The 19,420-nt window shown below is 41.8% G+C and overlaps 1 protein-coding gene across 1 annotated transcript in view; it reads left to right on the top strand.

Annotated features, from left to right (window-relative positions):
- Window positions 1–836: 836 nt before the first annotated feature.
- ANKFN1 (ankyrin repeat and fibronectin type III domain containing 1) overlaps window positions 837–19,420 on the top strand; it is a 231,438-nt gene continuing 212,854 nt past the window's right edge. Inside the window, exon 1 of the mRNA XM_067547819.1 lies at window positions 837–913. The gene's annotated coding sequence lies outside the window, so the exon portion shown is untranslated. The remainder of the gene's footprint in view (window positions 914–19,420) is intronic.

Raw genomic sequence — 19,420 nt, 5'->3', positions numbered from 1 at the left:
AATTTGCAACATGTTAAGAGACAGCTATTAAATTGGTTTGTGGAGACAGCTGTAGGAGATGATAGAATGAACAGAGGGGAGAACCATTCCAAAATGCCCCATAAAAGATGCTCAGGATAAGCCCTACTTTATAGATGAGGGTGGGGAGGAAGGGAGATAGGATTGAGGCACACAGAAGTTAAGTGATAAGCACAAAATTAGAACCTGAATAGAATACAGTAGTGATTTACTCAAGCTGACATGGCCTGTAATAATACCTATCTCATAGTAGCGGTCATAGCTTAAATCACTAGTATTTGTGATGTGTTTTTGAGATCCTTGCATGGAAGATGCACGGTGATATAAGTGTATGTGCACAGTGCTGTTTCACTATCATAAATTTCATGTTGGAATTAGAGAGATTGAAATACAGTGTACAAGGGGCACGTTCACTTTCATGTCTCAGTTCCCATCTATGGCATAACTACTTATCCAAGACATCTACCTGAGGTTTCCCAAATCAGCTATCAGACAAAGGAACATGGAAGAACATGTAGCCGTTGGCACATAACTGATGTTCATGGGCTAGAGTTAGGTGTTTAGGTTCCTGAAGATGCAGAAAGGTGCCTACTGGTATTTACAAAAGTGCTTAATCAGGTAGGTGCCTAACATCCAGCAACTTTCAGTGGGAGCTAGGCATTCTGTAAATCCCAGTAGGGGTCTGTCTGGATCTTTAGGCACCTAAATGCCTTAGGAAGAGCTTGGGGACCAGATTTGCCGTTCCTCAGCTGGTGTAATCACCAGTTTCATTGAAATCAGTGGAGCTACATCAGTCTACACAAGCTGAGGATCTACACCTGAAGGATCTACACCTTCATTAGAGAGTTTAGGTTTTGAACTGGATCTAGATTTCCCAAGTTCTCATCTCTGCTTGGTGAGTAGGGGTCTGTACTCTATGTATTTAGTACACGTGCCTTACCTCTCATGGGTGCTGAGGGGCAATTATTTACATTTGTAAAGTGCTTTGAGATCCTTGGATTGAAGATGGTATGGAAAAGTTACATGTTGCTGTAAAATAATGAGTTGTTCACAACCATATCGTTAGATGACATGCAATCATAGCATTTCTCATAAGTGTCATCAAGAATGAATGTATCTAAATGAGAAATAATCCCCCTAGGTAAAGCATCTATCAAATGATCTCACAATTTGAAATTAATTCTCTCATGTCACCAATGTATTGAGGTGTTTAACAACAGGGGCATGCACAAAGGGGGAGGGCATGCACAAGAGAGGGCAAGCAGGGGCATCGGCCCCCCAATAATCAGAGGGGTACAGAACTCTCTGCCATGGCCCAGGGGCCAGAGAAGCTCTGTGACCCACTGCAGTCAAGTACTTGTGGAGCCATCTGAATAACTGTATCCACGTCGCATGGGTTTTTGTTGAAATGGGGCATGTACTGCTGTTTATTCTATACATATGATGTATGTGCATGTATTGATATGGTTTAATGTGTATAGTATATGTGTATTTAAGGAGTCCCTCCAAAAGTGGTCAAAATTAAATTCCTTCGCACGTCCCTGTTTAACAGGCATAAGGTAGTTGCTTAAGTGGATGGTTGCTATTGTGTTGAATAAAATGAGACAAAGTTCTCAATCATAAAGTCATTATGGGTGAGCAATTGCCTATAATGGGGCCTATTTTTGGGTGTATATATTGTAATCAACCAATTCTTTTATGTGCACTAATTTAAAAAATAAGAATTGCTTTAGTGCCTCAGAACAATGGCTCATCTAGACCAATATCCTCTCTCTCTTACAATGACTAATAGCAGATGCTTTGTAGAAAGGTGGAAAACTTCCACAATAGACAATTCTGCTATCATGTGCCTATTAACAAAGGTTGTTTCATGTTCCCAGTAGTAGGTCATTGCCTTTATCTCCTGAAGCATGAGAGTTGATATCCTTTACACCTTTTGTTTCAGCCTGGTTAGTATAACTAGACATCTTCTATGATTCTGTGAAATGACATAGGTAGTTCACTGCTCATAAAATGTCTAACACAGAATGTTGAATATTTTTATAGTGACAAAGGCATCCTGTATGTCTGATTTTGCATTGTTTGGTTTAGACAAAGAAGTTTATATTTTGAGATGTGGTTTTGAACTTCAGCCACTGGATGGCCACATTTTATTTTATTTTTCAAATTGTGCCAGTGCTGTATTTGATACATTGCAAAGAGCATGAGGCTAAAATGCATGTGGTCAGAAAACCCTCCATACAGCTTCCTCTGTGTGGGTGTGTGTGTGTGTGTGTATCTATATCTATCTAGGTAGGTACATTTCTACAGCGCTCCTCTGTAATTCATATTATCCTACTAACATGAAATAAGAATGTGGAAAATAATATAAGTCTGTTGGCTTTAGACGCAGGCACTCACTTAGTTCCTTTGTTTTTGAAGTTACTGTATTGATCGTCGATGCAGTGTTGCTACCTCTCATGATTTTGTCATCAATCTCATGACAATCACTGTTTTCCAAAAAGCCCCCACTCCTGGAGTCAAGTGGTTATGTGACGACTTCAGCCTTCATTCTTAAAGAAAAAAGTCAGTTTCTAGCACTCAGGGCTGTGGAGAAAGCTTCAAAATGTGACCCAGTGCACCCCAAAGGCTCAAAAAGCAGAAGGCAAATAAACAGAGCACCAACTCTATTATTTGTGCATCATCTCATGATTTTAAAGTCAATATCATGATTTTTGCTGAGCCTGACCCATAATTTTTGAACTTTTGGGGTTGGCAATACTGCAGCATGTTACATTCCAACCCACTCTTCTCATCCAACCAATGGGTATGGACAGAGTGTGACCACTACTGCTCAATTTTTCACATGCCCTTAACCCAATAACTTGGGGTGCTACATGTCATAAGCCCAGTGTTTTAATCTCTGTACATTCATGTAGACTATGAAGGCCAACTTCTGCCTTCACTAATAGGTGTGCTTCCCCGTTGTCTTCCAAAGCCTTGCAAAGTTTCAAGAAATTGTTTCACTACTTAGGAGTAAAACCACTATCCTTAAAAATAATTTACAACTGGTGCAGACCTCAACATGCCCCTCTGCTTAGAAGCACAGGCCACCAACAGTCCCTCTCCCCAGTACTCAACTCCTTCCGCTGTCTTCCTGTTGCATGGCTGTTCATCTCACCTTACCTGATCATGACCTCCCCACGGCAGTTATGGTTCACTGGAGCAATGGAGTGCTCACCCTTAGGCGTGAGACTTGTGCGTGTGCAGGAGAAGGAATTTTCTCAGAGACTGGCTCACAAAGCTGGAGCTCATTTGTGGAAAGGATCAGGATGATCATGAACTTTCAGAGCAAAATGAGAAAACGCACAACTTTGAATGAGCCTTCCCACAAAAAAAACAACCAACCCAAAAAAAAAAAAAAAAACCCAAACCCCACACATCTGCAAAACAAACCCAACCCTGCAAAAATGTAACAGCCCCACTTGGATCCATCAGAGATTGAACCTGGGATGTTCAACACCAAATTCATAGTCCTCTACCATTTGACCTAAAGAAATAATTTCATTAATTGTAGGCTCTTATCCTCTGTGAACTCTCCACTAAAGAGGGGCATGACATACTTAGCTAGTATGACATATTCAGCAAACAAACACACACAAGAATCCCAGTCCTTGAAGATTTGGGGTTTAGAGAAAAAAGAGTAAGAGGTGAGAGGAAAGAGAGAAACATCTCTTAGTGAACATTTTTTTAATTTGATGGGTGTTCAGATACAGTACTGGTGGATATGGAGGAATAAGAATCTACAAAGACAGAGGAAAGGGTAGTCATTGTCCCACTCTCTACAGCAGGGCTTGTACTTTAGGCCTGCATTCTTTTCTAATAAACAGACCTTTGAAATGTAATTATCTAATAGCAGCAAGATCTGAAAATTCATTGCCTCTGATTTCTATATCATTCCCAAGAGAGCGGAATTCTCACTTGTGCTTTCTGTGAAGTCACAAAGCAATTCCAAAAGACTAAACTTAGAAATAAAAAAGTAAGAATGTGTCCTGAAAGAGCAGTGTAAGATTGGCACACAGGGAAAGTAACAGATAGAGCCACACTAAAACGCTCCAAAAAATGAGTCAGAAAATTGTCTTTACCCCTAAGTGCCTCATTTATCAACTTCAAGTAAGATCTCTTTTTTTTTTTTTTTTCCTGGTAAGAATTTGTCAGACATTGACGTACCACTTTGTACAGTAAAGGACTAGATCTCTTTTGGAACTGTGTGAATGGTTTCCATTTGAATGTAATGAAAAACCTCTACATACACAGAGGGGACCAGATCATATGCTGGTATAAATTAATGTAGTTCCATTGAAGCCAATGGAACTACACTGGTTTATATCAGCTGAGGCTCTGGTCCCAGAAGGTAAAATTTAGCCCTTAAAAAGGAACCAGAACTTTCAGAAATCTGTTATTTTGGGCAGGACCCTGTTTGTATGTTGGTGGGAGAGGAAAGGGTGTATTGACTGGAAGAGAGGGTGATTTTATTTCCTGAACATAGATTGGTTATGGGCTTTAAAATTGTCTTCAATTCAGAGGAACAAATTCTGTCCTAAAGTAATAGGATTGTAGAGGGCTTCAGGCCAGCCTTTGATCCCGGGAGTCTGTGTTCTATTTAATGAATTATGTAATAGGCTGACCTTACATGCCATGGTTTTGTTTTTCTGTGGTATGATTCAGCAGCACATACAGGGCAATTCTGATTTAACTTTATACCTTTTCACAATTTGATGATCATTTTGTGGTTTGTTTTGTTTCTCGTCTTTGCTTTGCTGTCATTCTGGCTATGCCTTGAGGGCCGAATCCTAACGTCTTAACTCAGGCAAACCTCCCAGGTCTGGAGAACTTGGCCTGTGTGACAAACACTGCTGTATGAAGTTCGCCCTCAGTGCAGAGGGTGCCTGATTTTCTACACCTCTCAGACCATTAATGTAAGCTTATAAATGGGTCTCTGATCTTTTCTGGCTCTTCTGTACTGCTTTAAATTTCAGTCTTGAGCTTATCTATACAAGGTAAATTTTCAGATCCCCCTAAGTGGCTTCTAAGTCCCATTTCAAAGGGTTCCAACAGTCCCTTACTACAAGGGATGCCCCTTATTTTTTCATCTCTGTACAACAAGATGAGGAGTTGCTGAGTGCTGCAAAAAGCAGCAAGAAGTGTCCCTGGCAAATGTAGGTCAGTATTAACAATAATAATGATGATATATCAGGAGGCGGGATGGGGCAAGGGTGCAAAGAAAAGTGTTCCTTATTTTTTAAATACAATGTTGGCAACCCTTTTGAAAATGTTACCAGTAATGACTATACAGGATTTCTTGCAACTGAATCTATTTCCTTTAAAATGTCACTTGCGGGGGGCTGGAGGGAGGTCAGTTCTTTAATAATACTAGAAAGAAATGCAGTAGATGAATATAGGGCGTATCTGAGATCAGACCTCTGCAAACGATTCAGGGCCTATTGAAGGAAAGCCCGTTTCTTTTAATGGGGCTTTTATGAAGGCCACGCCACGCGAAAGATATGAGACTACTGTGCAAACTAAACAGAGCTTTAATTGAACTCGCTTTACTTTGCTCTGTACCCTCACTCCTTTCCCCAACATATTTAAACCATAGGATCTTATAAATTAGTTGACTCATTAGCAATAAAACAGAGACAGAGAATGAAAGAATAAATTGTTCAGTGCTCAAGCATGAAAAGAGAGAGAGCCAAGACGGTGCAATATTCAGGGTTTATTCCTTCCTCCAAACATGCATGTCTTCTCTCATCTAGCACTTAATGAAATGAGAGTTTTCCAAGTTCCGAAACATAACCCTATATCATATGTAAGCATACTATCATATTAAACTCTCCCATTAGGGGGTGCTATCTATCGTAACATCCCTTTTGTCACATTTGAGATAGCAAAATTAAACTTGAATACCATAACCTGCTTACCTATTTACCATTCTATTGCACTCCCTTAAAATCTAGCTCATCAGATGTAACTTAACACAACTGAACACCACTTTTTGTTTTTGTTTTTACAGTCTTAACTTGCTTGGGACCTAAGGTATTTCCCCTGCAGTTGGAAGGGTTGTTCTTTCACAGCATAGTATAGTACACAGTCTTGTATATCCCTTTCTGGCTGTTTGATGTTGGAGTGAGAATGAGTCTTTCTTGGGATGCCAGGAGACTGCCTTGCACTTGGTTCTTCTGGCAGCGTGTGTTTTGAGAGTCTGTTCCAACATCCATCAGTCACTTGTCAGCCTGTGTTCCTTCCATGTACCGCCGAGAAAGTCTCCATGGATTAGATGTTTCACCATATTCCACACTCACATTTATGTCTTGTGATCCTAGTGGGGTGAATGAATTTGTGGTTTCGATGTGATTCCATTGCTGTGTTATATGAATGAGGATTAATCTGTTCAACACACGTAGCTTGCTTCCAAATGCTGATAAGTCTTCTCAGAACCACAATCGGGAGACCCTAGCTTGTTGGTCACAATAGGCTTTCACCTTTGTATGTCTCCTTCCAGTTTGTCTGTTACTCCGTCCACCACTGCCAGTTGTAGTAAGGCAGGTGCTATAGGCACCCAGGTATGCATGCATCTTTAGATGACATCACATGATGTACCAGGCTGCTATTAAGGCTTTCCATGAGCGTGTTTTTCAGTTCAAGAATGACTTGCCATGTATTCTGTTTGCTTTATGCATCGTTCTTTAATAGACTCTTAGTCATTTTACTTGCTGATGTGTCTTTGCCATTTGACTGGCTGTGGAGTAGTGATGATGTGAAACGACTGAATTCCCATTACCAGGTAAATTGCACAAACTCATTGCAAGTAAACTGGGTGCTGTTGTCTGAAGCTGCACCGTTTGGGATATTATGCCTGCTGAAATGCTTCATTGCTTTGCCCATAACGGTCATACTATCCTACTATACTGCGCCTCTTGGGAAGCTATTGTAACAGAAACAACCCATCCATTGTGTCCCCAGCAAGGAGAGGAGAATGGGAGGGAGCTTGTGATTTTATCTTAGCCATTGTTCAATAGTAATGTCTCAATAAACAAGCAAAAAACCTTTTCGGAAAGGCAAAAAGATGAAGGCGGAGAACCTTAAACAACACCACTGACAGTATAAGAAAAATATTAATTAGAATTCCTGCCTCTTTATTTTACTTGCTATACCCTACAGGAGACACACTGACAGCTTCTACAAGAATGCCTCCTGCAGTGTTCTGTTTAGGGTATTGTTTGTGTCAGATCAGTTCCCATATCACAGGGGTTCCTTCTTGAAAGGTTAAAAACATGTTAGCAGTGGCTTGGTTTGCAACACAGCAACAAACGAGTGTTTCTTGCCTTCTGATTTTTTGGGGAGGGATGAGAGAAGGTCAGGCAGCCTCAAGCACTATGACTATTGTTCAGTGAAGGATCCTAGGGAATTAGAGATGGAAAAGCCTTAATCTAATCTAATTTGCTGCCCATTAATGGCTGCAGTGCATTTGTGCATCTGTCCACTCTTGTTTGAAGTATCCCGAGGGTTAACATTACCTGTTACCAGAAGATAATTGGAATGCCTTTCCCAGAAAACAGAGAGGATACGTTTTATCAGCCAACGTGGTTGCAGTTATAGTCTGACCCCAATGAGTTTCCTTTGTCCCAGTGCAAAACAGCTGAAAGTTTTCTTGGGAAATAATTGAACGCTTCATTTCAGAAGATGTTGTGCCCCTTAGTGCTGTTTTCCCCTGAACGCTGATAAAACGGCTATTTCTTTCCACCCAAAACTTTCTAAGATTTGGATTTTCACTTGTTTTCAATGCACAGTGATTTGGTTTGCCAGTGGCACAAAGAAGCAACTGCTGGGGCCCTGCACAGAGATGCAAATCTGTTTTGCTTGCTCAGCCTTTAAGTCAAGAGCTAACCTGCCCAGAGATGCAATTATTTGTGCTGACTTACCCTCCTGGTCAGATCAGATGAGTCCTATTAGCTCCAACCCAGCAATATAGAAAGGCTGGGAGTGACTCTTCAACCACAGTGAACTAGGGGCAGGAGGATATTCTACATGGAATATTCTAGGAACGGCTGAGCTCAGACAGCAGGGGTAGATCGTATTATACCTTTCTCTGCTAGATTGAAGACCTCATTATTAAATATTTGTTCCCTGTATAGAGCCTATAAACTGAAGCACAACATCCTATAACCTTCTCTTTAAGCTAAATAGATTGAGTTCCTTGAGTCTATCACTAGAAGGAGGGTCGGCGTTAGACTCGCTGGGGCCCCAGGCAAAAACTAGGAAGCGGGTCTCCAGCCCACCTCCCTCACCTGCTGACACATTGGATTTCTGCAACATTTCTGAAGCTGAAGCCCAATCCCTGCTGACTGGGGCCCCCTGTGACGTGGAGCCCTCTTTGCTACCCTCTAATGCCGGCTCTGACTGGAAGGCATGTTTTCTTATTCTTTAATCATTCTCATGACTCTCGTCTGAACCCTCTTCAGTTTATCAACCTCCTTCTTGAACTGTGGGCGCTAGAACCGGACAAAGTATTTCACCAGTGATCATACCAGTGCCAAATAGAGAGATCAAATAATCTCTCTACTTCTACTCGACATTCCTCTGTTTACGCGTCCCAGGATCACATTCGCTCTTTTGGCCGCAGAATCACACGAGCTCATGTTCAGCTGATTAATCTACTATACTTGGGTGCAGTCCAAAGACTTCAGTTTTCTTTGTAAAGCCAGTTATAAACACAAGTAGAGCAGATCCTGAGTCAATGTAAATAGCTATAGATCCACTGTGCAAAATCAATGATACCCACCCAAAATTAAAATGCATGTGTTGTCAGTGATTTTTTTTTTAAAACCAGGGTATATATTATATTGCTACATTAACTGTAAAATTATGTTACATAAATCTCTGCCCAGTGGCCACACTAGTACTTCTCAGACTTGTTTGCTGTAACAGCAGTACCAGTATGGTTATTAAGAATGGGTTGGGAAAAGCTCCACAGTGGAACGGAGCGGACTCTTGTTTTGTTGTCGGCACTTGCATCCCTGTTAGACCTCTTACTGTGATTATGAGAGTGTGCTACAACAGTTGTCATAGAAACTGCATCTTTTCTCATTACTACTAGCCCCTGCTTAATTTGTGCTTTCACTTTCCTATTTTTAATGAAATTAGGCACTCAGTTAAATGCACTTATAAAAAATTTAATAGTTTTTCCCTCTTGCATGCTGTACAGAACAGATGCGAATGTTGTGCTCTCATGTCTGTCAACCCTTTTTTCCATGTACAATTGTTCTTGAATTTATTAATATTTTTGATTCTGGTACTGCAGCTGCAAACAAGTGTTATTTTCTGAGGCAAATATTATCATGTAGCTGTTTAAATTGCCTTTCTTGTGCCTCTTTCCAGAGGTTCAGAATCATTGGTGGACCAGACAATATGTGACATTCACTGGCAGCAATCACTGAGTAAATTAAATCTGAAAATACAGGCTTACCTCCACAATTCCTGTCTGTTTTGATATTAGGTGGGACATCATTCAAGTCAGTTAAAAAAAATTGGAGGGGGAAATGTTTGTCAATTTTTTGTGAAAATGTTTTTCCAACCAGCTCATTGAGATGTTGATATATCTCAAAAATTTTCACAAATAAAGAGGAAATTTTTCAAAATAGTTTTTTTTTTTGTTTTTTTTTTTAACTTCTTAGCATTTTTCAGCCATGGCTAGACACCAATACTACAAAATATATATATTTTTTTACAAACCTAGGCCTGATTCCCCAATGTGTTTACAGCAGTTTTACATTGATGCAACTCCATTAAAGTTGCGATGTAAAGCTTGTGACAAAATGGAAAATCAGACCCATACAACATAACCCCAATTAACTGAAAGTCCTCCTTTGACCAAACTTTTAAGTCCTCAAGGGTTGCACAGTGAAAGAAATAAGGCAGTCCTCCCCGGAAACCTTCAACAGAGGATTGCAGATTACCTCCAGGAAACTTTCCTCGAGATCTCTGAAGGATTCATGGGACATCCCAGTGCTCATAAAAAAACTGGTCTGCAGGGCCCCCCCCCTCCTAACTGTATGGGGGAATGAGAAGCAGGTAGCAACTACTGGTTATTTCACTATTTCTTGTAGCATGATTAAAAAAGAATAAATGAACAGATCCATCCCTTCAATATCAAAGCAAACTGAATACTTACCATAGGTTCCTTCCCCTGCATCAGGTTCATCTGTCCTGGACTGTAGGGACTGGCTCCACTGCTCTGGAGTCAAAAAGAGGTCCTGGCTCGCTATACCAATTTCTTTTTAGGAAAGTAGCAACTGCATCAGTCTGAGAGAATTACATGTGTCCACACTGAAGTCTAAAGTGAAGAGAGGCTCTCCAATTCATACATGGCCATCACTTGCTCTGTAAATTGCAGACACATATTCCGTGTTTGCTCAGGATTGACATCAATGGGAATTAGACTTGCAGAATAACTGATTAGGAGACCTTGCAAGCATTCATGCATTTGTCAGCTCTGGTCTATTTTATTGTAATAAACTTTAAATAAGTCTGCACCTGAAGACCACTCAGATACTTCCACTACTGCAGAATTCATCAGCTCTCTTACATAGTGGTGTTTCTTCCTGGGAAACTTTAGAAACAGGATTGACTTCCAATTCCTTTTTAAATACAATTCAAGATGCTCAATTTGATTAGATCTGTAAAGCCTTCTCTGCTTTGGGTCCTGGGCAGGTAGGAGACCACCATTCTCTCTGTTCTTGATGCTGATCACTTTGGATGTTTTTGCTAACCGTTGTTCATCAGCATGCTGGGTAGAGGTTGCCTTCTTAGTGATGAGTCCTGGAAGTTTCTTTTCCTCTTGATCTGACAGATTCTGTATTCGTTGACTTTCAGGGCATACTGCAAGGTTCATCTGTTTATCCAAGATTTATTGGAGGAGGTGGATTGGGTTTGTGGGATGTGAAAATGTACCATCTTTTTTTCTGTGACAAGCCTGTATCATTTGAATGTTATTAATATCCCTGAAGAGTTTGGGCCTGGACAAGGTAAGTACTGATCAAACGAATAATATATATATAACACACACACAGTGATTTGCATCTTGGATAGCAGACCTCTAGTGCAGATCAAGGAGGAAACGTTTGCTCTGACATTCAGCAAACATTTGTGTCTTTTTCAAATTCCTTCCCCCGCTCAGTTAGAAAACAACAAGACAGAAAAAGGGCATCTAAAGCCACCCAATAATCCCCTATTTGTCTTACTACATTAGAACTAACAAAATGGCTTAGCCTACAACCCAGAGACCATTTTTTTTACAAAAAAAATTGCATCAAGGCTGACAGCTTGTATACCAGGGTTCAGCCTGATGCAATTTGGGAACAGCTGTCTACTAAATCACTCAGGAGAGGTTGGTGGGGAAGGTTTTGTTATTGAAGTGGCAATTCAGGTTTAACTCTACTGCAGCTGCAAATAGGTATGATAGCTTGATAGCTCTCCTTGCATCATGCATCACTTGGCCAGCGAGATCCTCAGGGCAGGGACACTGCCTTGGCGTTTCTGTAAAGCCTCCGACGCACCCTTGGTGCTGTGTCAATAGAAGCCCAGATGCTCTGCTGTGCGCAGTCTCTATTGGGTGCTGCAAAGGGGAGACTGAAAGAAACCAGTTGTGGCTCCCTCGTTCTTGGGCTGGTTCTAGGCGAGCCCCCTGAGTTGTTCAGAACAATGTGCCAGCACCACAGCTCCCAAGGGTTTGTTCTCCAACAGGGAATACCCTTAGTCCAGCAGCATCCTGGACATACCACTGCTTCCCTGGCACTCCCCTTTCTTGCTCCAGGGAGGGGTTTCTCAGTCGATGAGATCCAGCCATTCCATGTCAGTAGTCTCAACATTAGTATAGAGGTCTGAAGTTTTGCATGGGACACAAAGGAAGCCTCCTTTAGGTAGTGTGAATGGGTCCGGAATGCACCGCCTGGGGATCGCGGTCTCTGGCAGTTATCCCACCTCGGGGTCACAGTCAGAGGGGTGGAGGAATGCAGGCACGTCTGCACCACCAGGTTTGGACCCAGGGCCCTGCGAGGCCCGTCCTGTGCTGTTCACCCTGGGGTGTCTCAAGTCAGCCTCCCCAAGTCACTGCCAGCTCTCCCTTTCTTGCAGCGGGCTGCAGTTTGTCCTGGCCTTTTTTGTGGGTTGCCTTCCCTTCTCTGGCCCATAAGAGGGGTCACTCACTGACGCTTCTCCTTCCGGTCTGGGTCTGGCTGAGTCCTCCTTCAGAGCTCCCAGAGCCAGTCCTCCTTGCCCTGTCCGCCTGACTAAGCCAGCTGGCTCCCTTTTATAACCCCACTTCTAGTGGAGCATGCTTGGCATGGGCAGAGGGGCGGGGCCTCCTCTGCTGTCTGCTGAAGGGTTTATACACCCCATCACAGTGGCCAATAACCCCTGTGGCTATGTAGATGTTAAAACCTCTTCCCAATACAATGCTCCCTCACTTCATTTCTACTGAAGCCTTAAAGTTGCACAAAGAATTCCCACTCAGTACTGGTTTGTATGCGTCTGTATGGTTCACTGTCACATGAAACTGAGATTTAAATTTTACCAAGATGTCTATAGGGATTTTAATTTTACTGTGACATGGTTATACCTCAGTCAGCACTAAAAGAAAAAATCCCTTCTGTACGCTGTAACTTAATGTGGGTCATTGAGCACTGGCTTTTGCTTTAATCAAATAACTGGTTCAGTTTCCTTTAAGAAAGTAGTGGTAACCTTTGTGGTTACTGATAATTGTTCCAACTGAAAAGCAGCATGCCTGTCCACATCTGCTCTCTCTGCCCTTTCTTAGAAGACTTAGTCAGCTGTCAAGACTTGCCGTCTATAGCAGTACAAATTTAAAGTACAAGATTAGCCTTTTTGCGTACACAGACCTCTCCAGTCTGGACTGAATGTATTTTTATGTCTGTAGCTTTAAGCTGGCAGACCAATTGTAAAGAGAGAACTTTTCTGGCTTCTTTAAATATCGGATACCTCCCTGTCAACATGATACTGTCCACATAGTCACTTGATGTTCTGCAGTCTAGAGGGGGTGGGGTTGCAGCTTTTTTTTTTTTTTTTTTTGCTTCAATTTCTTTCTGTCTGCATCTCCTTTGAAAGTTAATTTCTTTGAATCCAAATATCTGTAAACAGATGCTCTGTTGGTTTTGACTACTGTGAAATATCCTGGGCCAAGATCATTGTACAGTATATGATTTGCACAATAGTTAGATTTTTTTGGGGGTCCCATTTCTTTATTATTAAAATGCTCTTCTTTCTCTGTTTTTCTTTGAACCGCAGGTTGTTCGCATTTAGGGCCTTGATCCAGTGAGGTGCTAAGCACCCCTCAGTTCCCGCTGAAGTCAGTTTGATTCTCTAATGCTTGACCCCTTTTATTACTATTACAGTAGCATTTTGGGGGCCAGCTGCACTTAGTAAGAGACAGTCCCTGCCCCATAGAGCTTACAGTCAAGAAGGACAAGAAAGGAGTACAACAGCCAAAGAGATGGTGAGGAACTGACACACAGAAAGATTAAGTGATTTGCTCAAAGTCACACAGCAAGTCTGCAGCAGAACTGAATATCCTGAGCCCCAGTTTATTGCCTTAACAACAGGTTAAGGTATGATCTCAAGAACGCCAGCTTTTCTACCTACAGAGGTGTGAATGCACAGGAGTCTTGCATTTCAGCTCTCTCGTGAGCTCTGATCTGACACTGAGTCGAGTATAATATTAATGGAGCCCATTTCCTTTTTGTATGTTAAGCTGTTCTAGCCCCCTCTAAAGCTAAAGGGCCATCCTCCATATCTTGGGCAAAAATCGTTATGCTTCCTCCATAACTGAACATCAGGGGCTCATTGGCAAGATAATGACAGAGTTACTTATAACTGTATGATGCCTTTTAATTGTCTCGGAAGCTACAGTGCACCTTTCATGAACGGAAACAAGTTGGCTTATTGCTGCCAATAGATCTCAGGGAAACATGGCAAAAAGAAGCTGAGACGTTATTGAATAAAATAATTCCCGTGTGTGCTCCAGGCTTCAGCATTGCTCAATAACAGCACTAGGAAACTCATACACAACTATACAAGTAGCATCACAATTTGTCCTAATATTTCAAGGCAAGAATTTTCTTCCTTTATGACCTATTGAACATAGATAGTTTGACAGTGCAGGTAAAACTAGTGCATGTGCAGCTGCTGTAAACCATGATGCTGTTAAATAGATTCATTTAATATGATCCTACCTGCTTTGACAGCTGGTAAGAGTATATAACAATGACTTACGAAATTAATTGAAACCTTATCTTCCGTCATTAATTAACCATCAGCTGTCATGATACACCATAAGGATCTGGTGCCATATCACAGAACGTATTGGAGACACAATATTTTTTAAAAAAAAATATATGGGGTAATGTGAGCTGATGATGAACAAAATGTTAATAGAGGCACCTTTGAAAAATCTCACCTCTGAAAACTCAAATACCACTGAAATTCAACAACAGTTGGGTACCGAACCCCTCAGGTCTATCTCAAAATTCCCAGGCTATATTTTTAGACAAATATGTGCCCTGAGAAGTACATGTTCCATTTGCAAGTATTTACTACAACAAAATAGGCTGCGGCAGATTTAGCCCAGAAAAGTGAACAGATTTGCTCAAGTCCATAGACTGAACCAGTTGCAGAGCAGGGAGCAGAACTCAGGGGATGGCTCAGTCCCATTCACATGTCCATTAAACTGAAACTGAAAATTCCAGTCCATTAAACTCTGAAACTGGATCTGAGATGTTTAATCTCCATCCCAGTGGTTTCACCCACAGTTCTCTCTCAGGAGGTCAGAGCACAAGGGTCCATTCTTTGGTTCATGGATGATTAATGCACAGCTGGTGATGTGGCTGTGACAGCATGAATGAGCAAAATAAGACTGAGATGACATTGCTGGGCTGGCTTGGGTGCAGTTGTCTCCACCTGGGTAAAGGAATTATAGAGCTCTCCTATCCAACTTCATTTTGGGAAGATCATTTGGTGATGCCACATGGAAACGCACCAGGATCTACAAAATGAACTTCAGAAGACAGAGAGGGGCAGATCCTGATCACGTTGTAAATTGCTCATGGAATTTAGTGGAGGTGTGACAATCTACACCTGCTGAGGTTCTGCCCTAGGCTGATGAATGATGACTCTGCAGCCAAGGATATTTTTGTTTTCTTTCCTTCAGCTCCAGGAATATGAGAAACACGAGGCGGGGGTCTTCCTTCTTGTTCATTTGCAGTAAATAAAAGGAGCTTTGGATTGTAAAACCCTTTTATCCCATCTCTGAAACGGCACAAAACTGCAAGTGGATCAGGCACACCCATCCAAAATGACCTCGATTCTTTGTGTCTGCCACTATTTTCATGCAGCTCTCGCCGCTGCTGCCTCCATGTGTTAGGAGGTTGATGGAGCCAAGAGAATGCACATCTCAATCCTTGGTTTCTTCTTTCCTTCTACCTCATGCTCCCTTATGGCTTTGGTGCTGAATGTAGATGAGACAGAGCTTGTTCCAGTCCCTGGCCCTTACTTTTGGCTCATTAATATTTGGCAACAAAGTAGCGAGTGGTTAATAGGTCTGACATTCCTGACTAGGAGATGATAGATCAAAAGTCTCCCTAAATTCATAGTAACTTTACTCCCCAAGCTCCCACAAAAACAAAATGCTTTAGACAAAGTGATAGACATAATGATTATGGCTGGACCAGTGACAGAACAGAAGACAGTGGGGTACTGTGGAGTTGCCTTTTCCCTTTACTACTTTCAGCTAGTTCTGCTGCTGCTGCAGTCTTCATTTATAAAATGAGGAGGGAATGTCTGTGTGTGTGCGTGTGTGTGTTTTATATTTTAAATGTATTCTCTGGATTCTGCCAACTGTACTCTTCAGGAATGTGACATTGTGAAATGAGATTTCCACACGCCTACGGGAATGAGCAGACACTGTATTTATTACCTAGTAAAAATACAATCTTATATCAATAACACCCAGGCGCTCTCCCTGTTTGCTCCTGTTAGTGTTGTGTGTCTGTGTCAGTGCTGCCAGAGGCGTTGGCCAGACTCTACTCAACTGGGGCTCTGAATGTCAGCCAAAAATAGCTGGCGTTGATTGGATGCTCCAGTTAGTTAATAACTCACACCCAGTGAAAGTGCTTGGAGAAAATAAGCAAAGCCATTGGCTGCTGGAAATTTGAGCCCAATCATTCACAGTTGGGATGGCGGCTTTAACTTCAACACTATGTCCCATCTCTAACGCCAGAGGAATTATCCAAGTGAGCTGCTTTTGAACTTTTTAAGGATGCTGACAGCACACATTCCCAATATATCCAGGTATTGTTGTTCTTTGCAGAGGATGAAATTCACCCTGGTGCAAAGCGCAAGGCCTATGTGCACTACTTAAGTTGTTAAAGTAGGGGACAAGTGATGCCTTGTTCTGCATTGGGGAGAATTTCATCCATATAGCCTCATTTCATGCCTCTTCAAGCTGAACAAAGACTCTCCATTGACTTCAATGGCCATTGGATCAGGCCCAGAGTAAATGAGACACGTTAAAAATGAAGCTATAGAGTTCTGCCACAAGAAGCTTACAAGTTAAATATGCAACAAATTAGAATGTAGGGGGCTGGTGTGACAGGCTGCAACAGCAGTGAACTGAGCGCACAGATTTGTTGATTTCACAATTTTACTTGTTTTTTTATGTTTGTCATCTTAATTCTGTTGCCTGTTTTGTTCTTGATCTTTGAGAAGAGAACTAGGTTTTCTGTATTCTTGGAAGCGTCAGGAATCCGGGCCTACAGAAGAGCCAGTCTCTGGGCAACCTAACAAGTGCAGCTGGTCTGTAGTAGGCTGCCTGAATGGCTATAATGCCTGATTGATGGAAAGAGTCAGCAACCAGCTCTTACGCCCAGCAGCAGCAGTTCAGTGGCTGCTCAAAGCATTGTCCCTCAGCTGTATAACCGCTGCATTTCATAAATGACTTGTATAGGGATGTGTCATAATTTGCCTGGATGACATCCTCGTTTTCGCTGAAAGTCAAGCCCTCCACAATCATCGCGTGCACGCTCTCTTGGAGAGAGACTGCCAAAACCACCTCTAGGCCAAGCTCGAGAAATGTGAGTTTAATAAGGAAACAGTGGAATCCTTGAGATGTATCGTCTCAACGAGGGACTTACCATGGACCCGCATAAGGTGTCTGCAGTATCCAACTGGGTTGCACCCAAGGACGTACATATGTTCACCAGTTTTTATAGGTGATTTATTAAAGGATTCTCTAGCTTGGTTACACTCATACCAGTGGTTCTGCAAAAGGGAGCCCAGTTTGCTTGGTCCATGGAGGCTCAGTCAGCCTTTGATCGACAGAAGAGCATTCACCTCAGCACCCATCCTGATTCACCCAGATTGCACTAAACAATTTACGATGGTGCAGTTTTATCGCAGCATGTCAGCAACCAGGGCTTGCAGCACAACCAGTCTCTGGGCAACATAACAAGTGCAACCAGCTTGTAGAAGGCTGCCTGATCAGTGGGCAGAGTCAGCAAACCAGCTCTTAAGCCCAGCAGCAGCAGCAATTCAGTGGCTGCTCAAAGCATTCATGCACTGCTGTGATAGCACCTATGATATTCCCAGCCTTGGATCCTGCTCTGCCCCTGCCTTGCCTCACTCCAGGTAACCCGGCTGTGACTTTTGGCTCCTGACTTCTGACTCTGACTCTTGGCTCTAGCATTTGGCCTCTAACTCAGAGCCTGGGCTCCTATTCTTGGCTGATGACTCTCAACATCTTGGGTAAAATTTTCAAAACCTCCTAATGTGAATTAGGGTGATAATCTTTCCTATCTCCTAGAATAAGTTTGTTAATGTTTGTGAGGTTCTCAGATACTATAGTAGGGGCAACAAACAAGTGGATAGATTTTCTGTGTCCTAGTCCTATGCCTCAACCACAAGATCCTCTTCCTCTAACATAAAGGATTTAATCTGCCCCCGTTACACAGACTGGCTCATGTGGTTCTGTTATTAATGGGAAAACTTTGCTAACAAATGTAATGTTAATTCAGGATAAGCCAGTAGGTATAAAGAAAGTGATTGGACTTTAAGGACTGGAAGCACAAATGATGCCGTGCAATCTGAAATCTTCCACTCCCCACTTTATTCCCTTTTACTTTAGCAGCTGCATTTCTATTTTCATTGGGCTTGGACTCTGCTATAACAGCTGGACCTTTATGTCTTCAGGAACAATTCCCACAATTTATTTCTCTCGCTAGTGCCCTCACTCAGCTTGTCAACTGTGCTTTGTCCAAACAAGTCCTTTCGATTTTGATTTTTACAAGTCCTTTATTTTTACAAGTATATAGTAACCTGCATCCCCCTTTTCCTCAGAGTCTTACAGGTAACTTTTAAGCCTCCAGAATGATTTCAAACCTGTGGTGCCCTCAATTGTGTGCTTAATAATTTCTGGAATTTGAGCACGCCTTTCTGTTGTAAAGATAAATGTTGGGTAGACATCTTCTCTTAAATGAGTAATGATTTAAAATGCAGCTATAGCATTATGTGATTTCCATCATCTTTTAAATGATTGTTTTATTTCCCTAATATTGAATCTTTAAATTAATTTCAAAATTCTGACACTCCACATCCTCTAAAGAACAGATACAGAAAATCAAAACTCTTTGACTGCATTTAAATCACTGTCTGATTTTTATCAAGTGCTGTCAGATATCTCCAATAACCCAACCAAATCCCAACGGGAAATAAATCATGGCCCTTAAATACATTTCCCTTCTAGTGTCATTTGGAGAGGTTATGCACTTCCTTCCCTAAGATGCCAAGAAAGGGTACTGTTAAGTGTGCCTCATGCTCCACTCCAGAGGACGCCGCATTTCAATAATAGGTTTTCCATTTCTTCCATTCCCTCTGTGGGGGCATGGGAAAGAATGGAATGGGATAGTGGGGTCGTATAAGGTATATTTTTAGGGCTGATTTTATATAACTGTAAGCAATGGTGCCAGATGATCTGCCTCTGTAGTTTCAAACAAAACTTTTTGCAGGAATACATATTTCATCAGGATTATAAAGGCAAGAGATAAAGACTCTAAATAATACATTTATACAGTGCCACTCCAGACACTTGGGGTCTGATCCAAAGCCCATTGAAGTAAATGGAAAGCTCTGATTTAGCAAACAGTAGTCCTGCAGTTCTTTCTAATTCAGGCAATAATTTTCTTCTTATATCCCCATGATATTGCACAACATCTGTACTTTCCCATGGCAGAGTCAGCGTTGATATCAGTAGGAGATCTTTAGTGCTTCTATTTTTCATGGATGTAAGGCCAGAAGGGAC

This window comes from Emydura macquarii, unplaced genomic scaffold (assembly GCF_026122565.2).
Source record: "Emydura macquarii macquarii isolate MOO-44397 ecotype Brisbane River unplaced genomic scaffold, CSIRO-AGI_Emac_v2 contig_1230, whole genome shotgun sequence".
Classification (NCBI taxonomy): Eukaryota; Metazoa; Chordata; order Testudines; family Chelidae; genus Emydura; species Emydura macquarii.
This window is presented reverse-complemented; position numbering and strand designations above follow the sequence as displayed.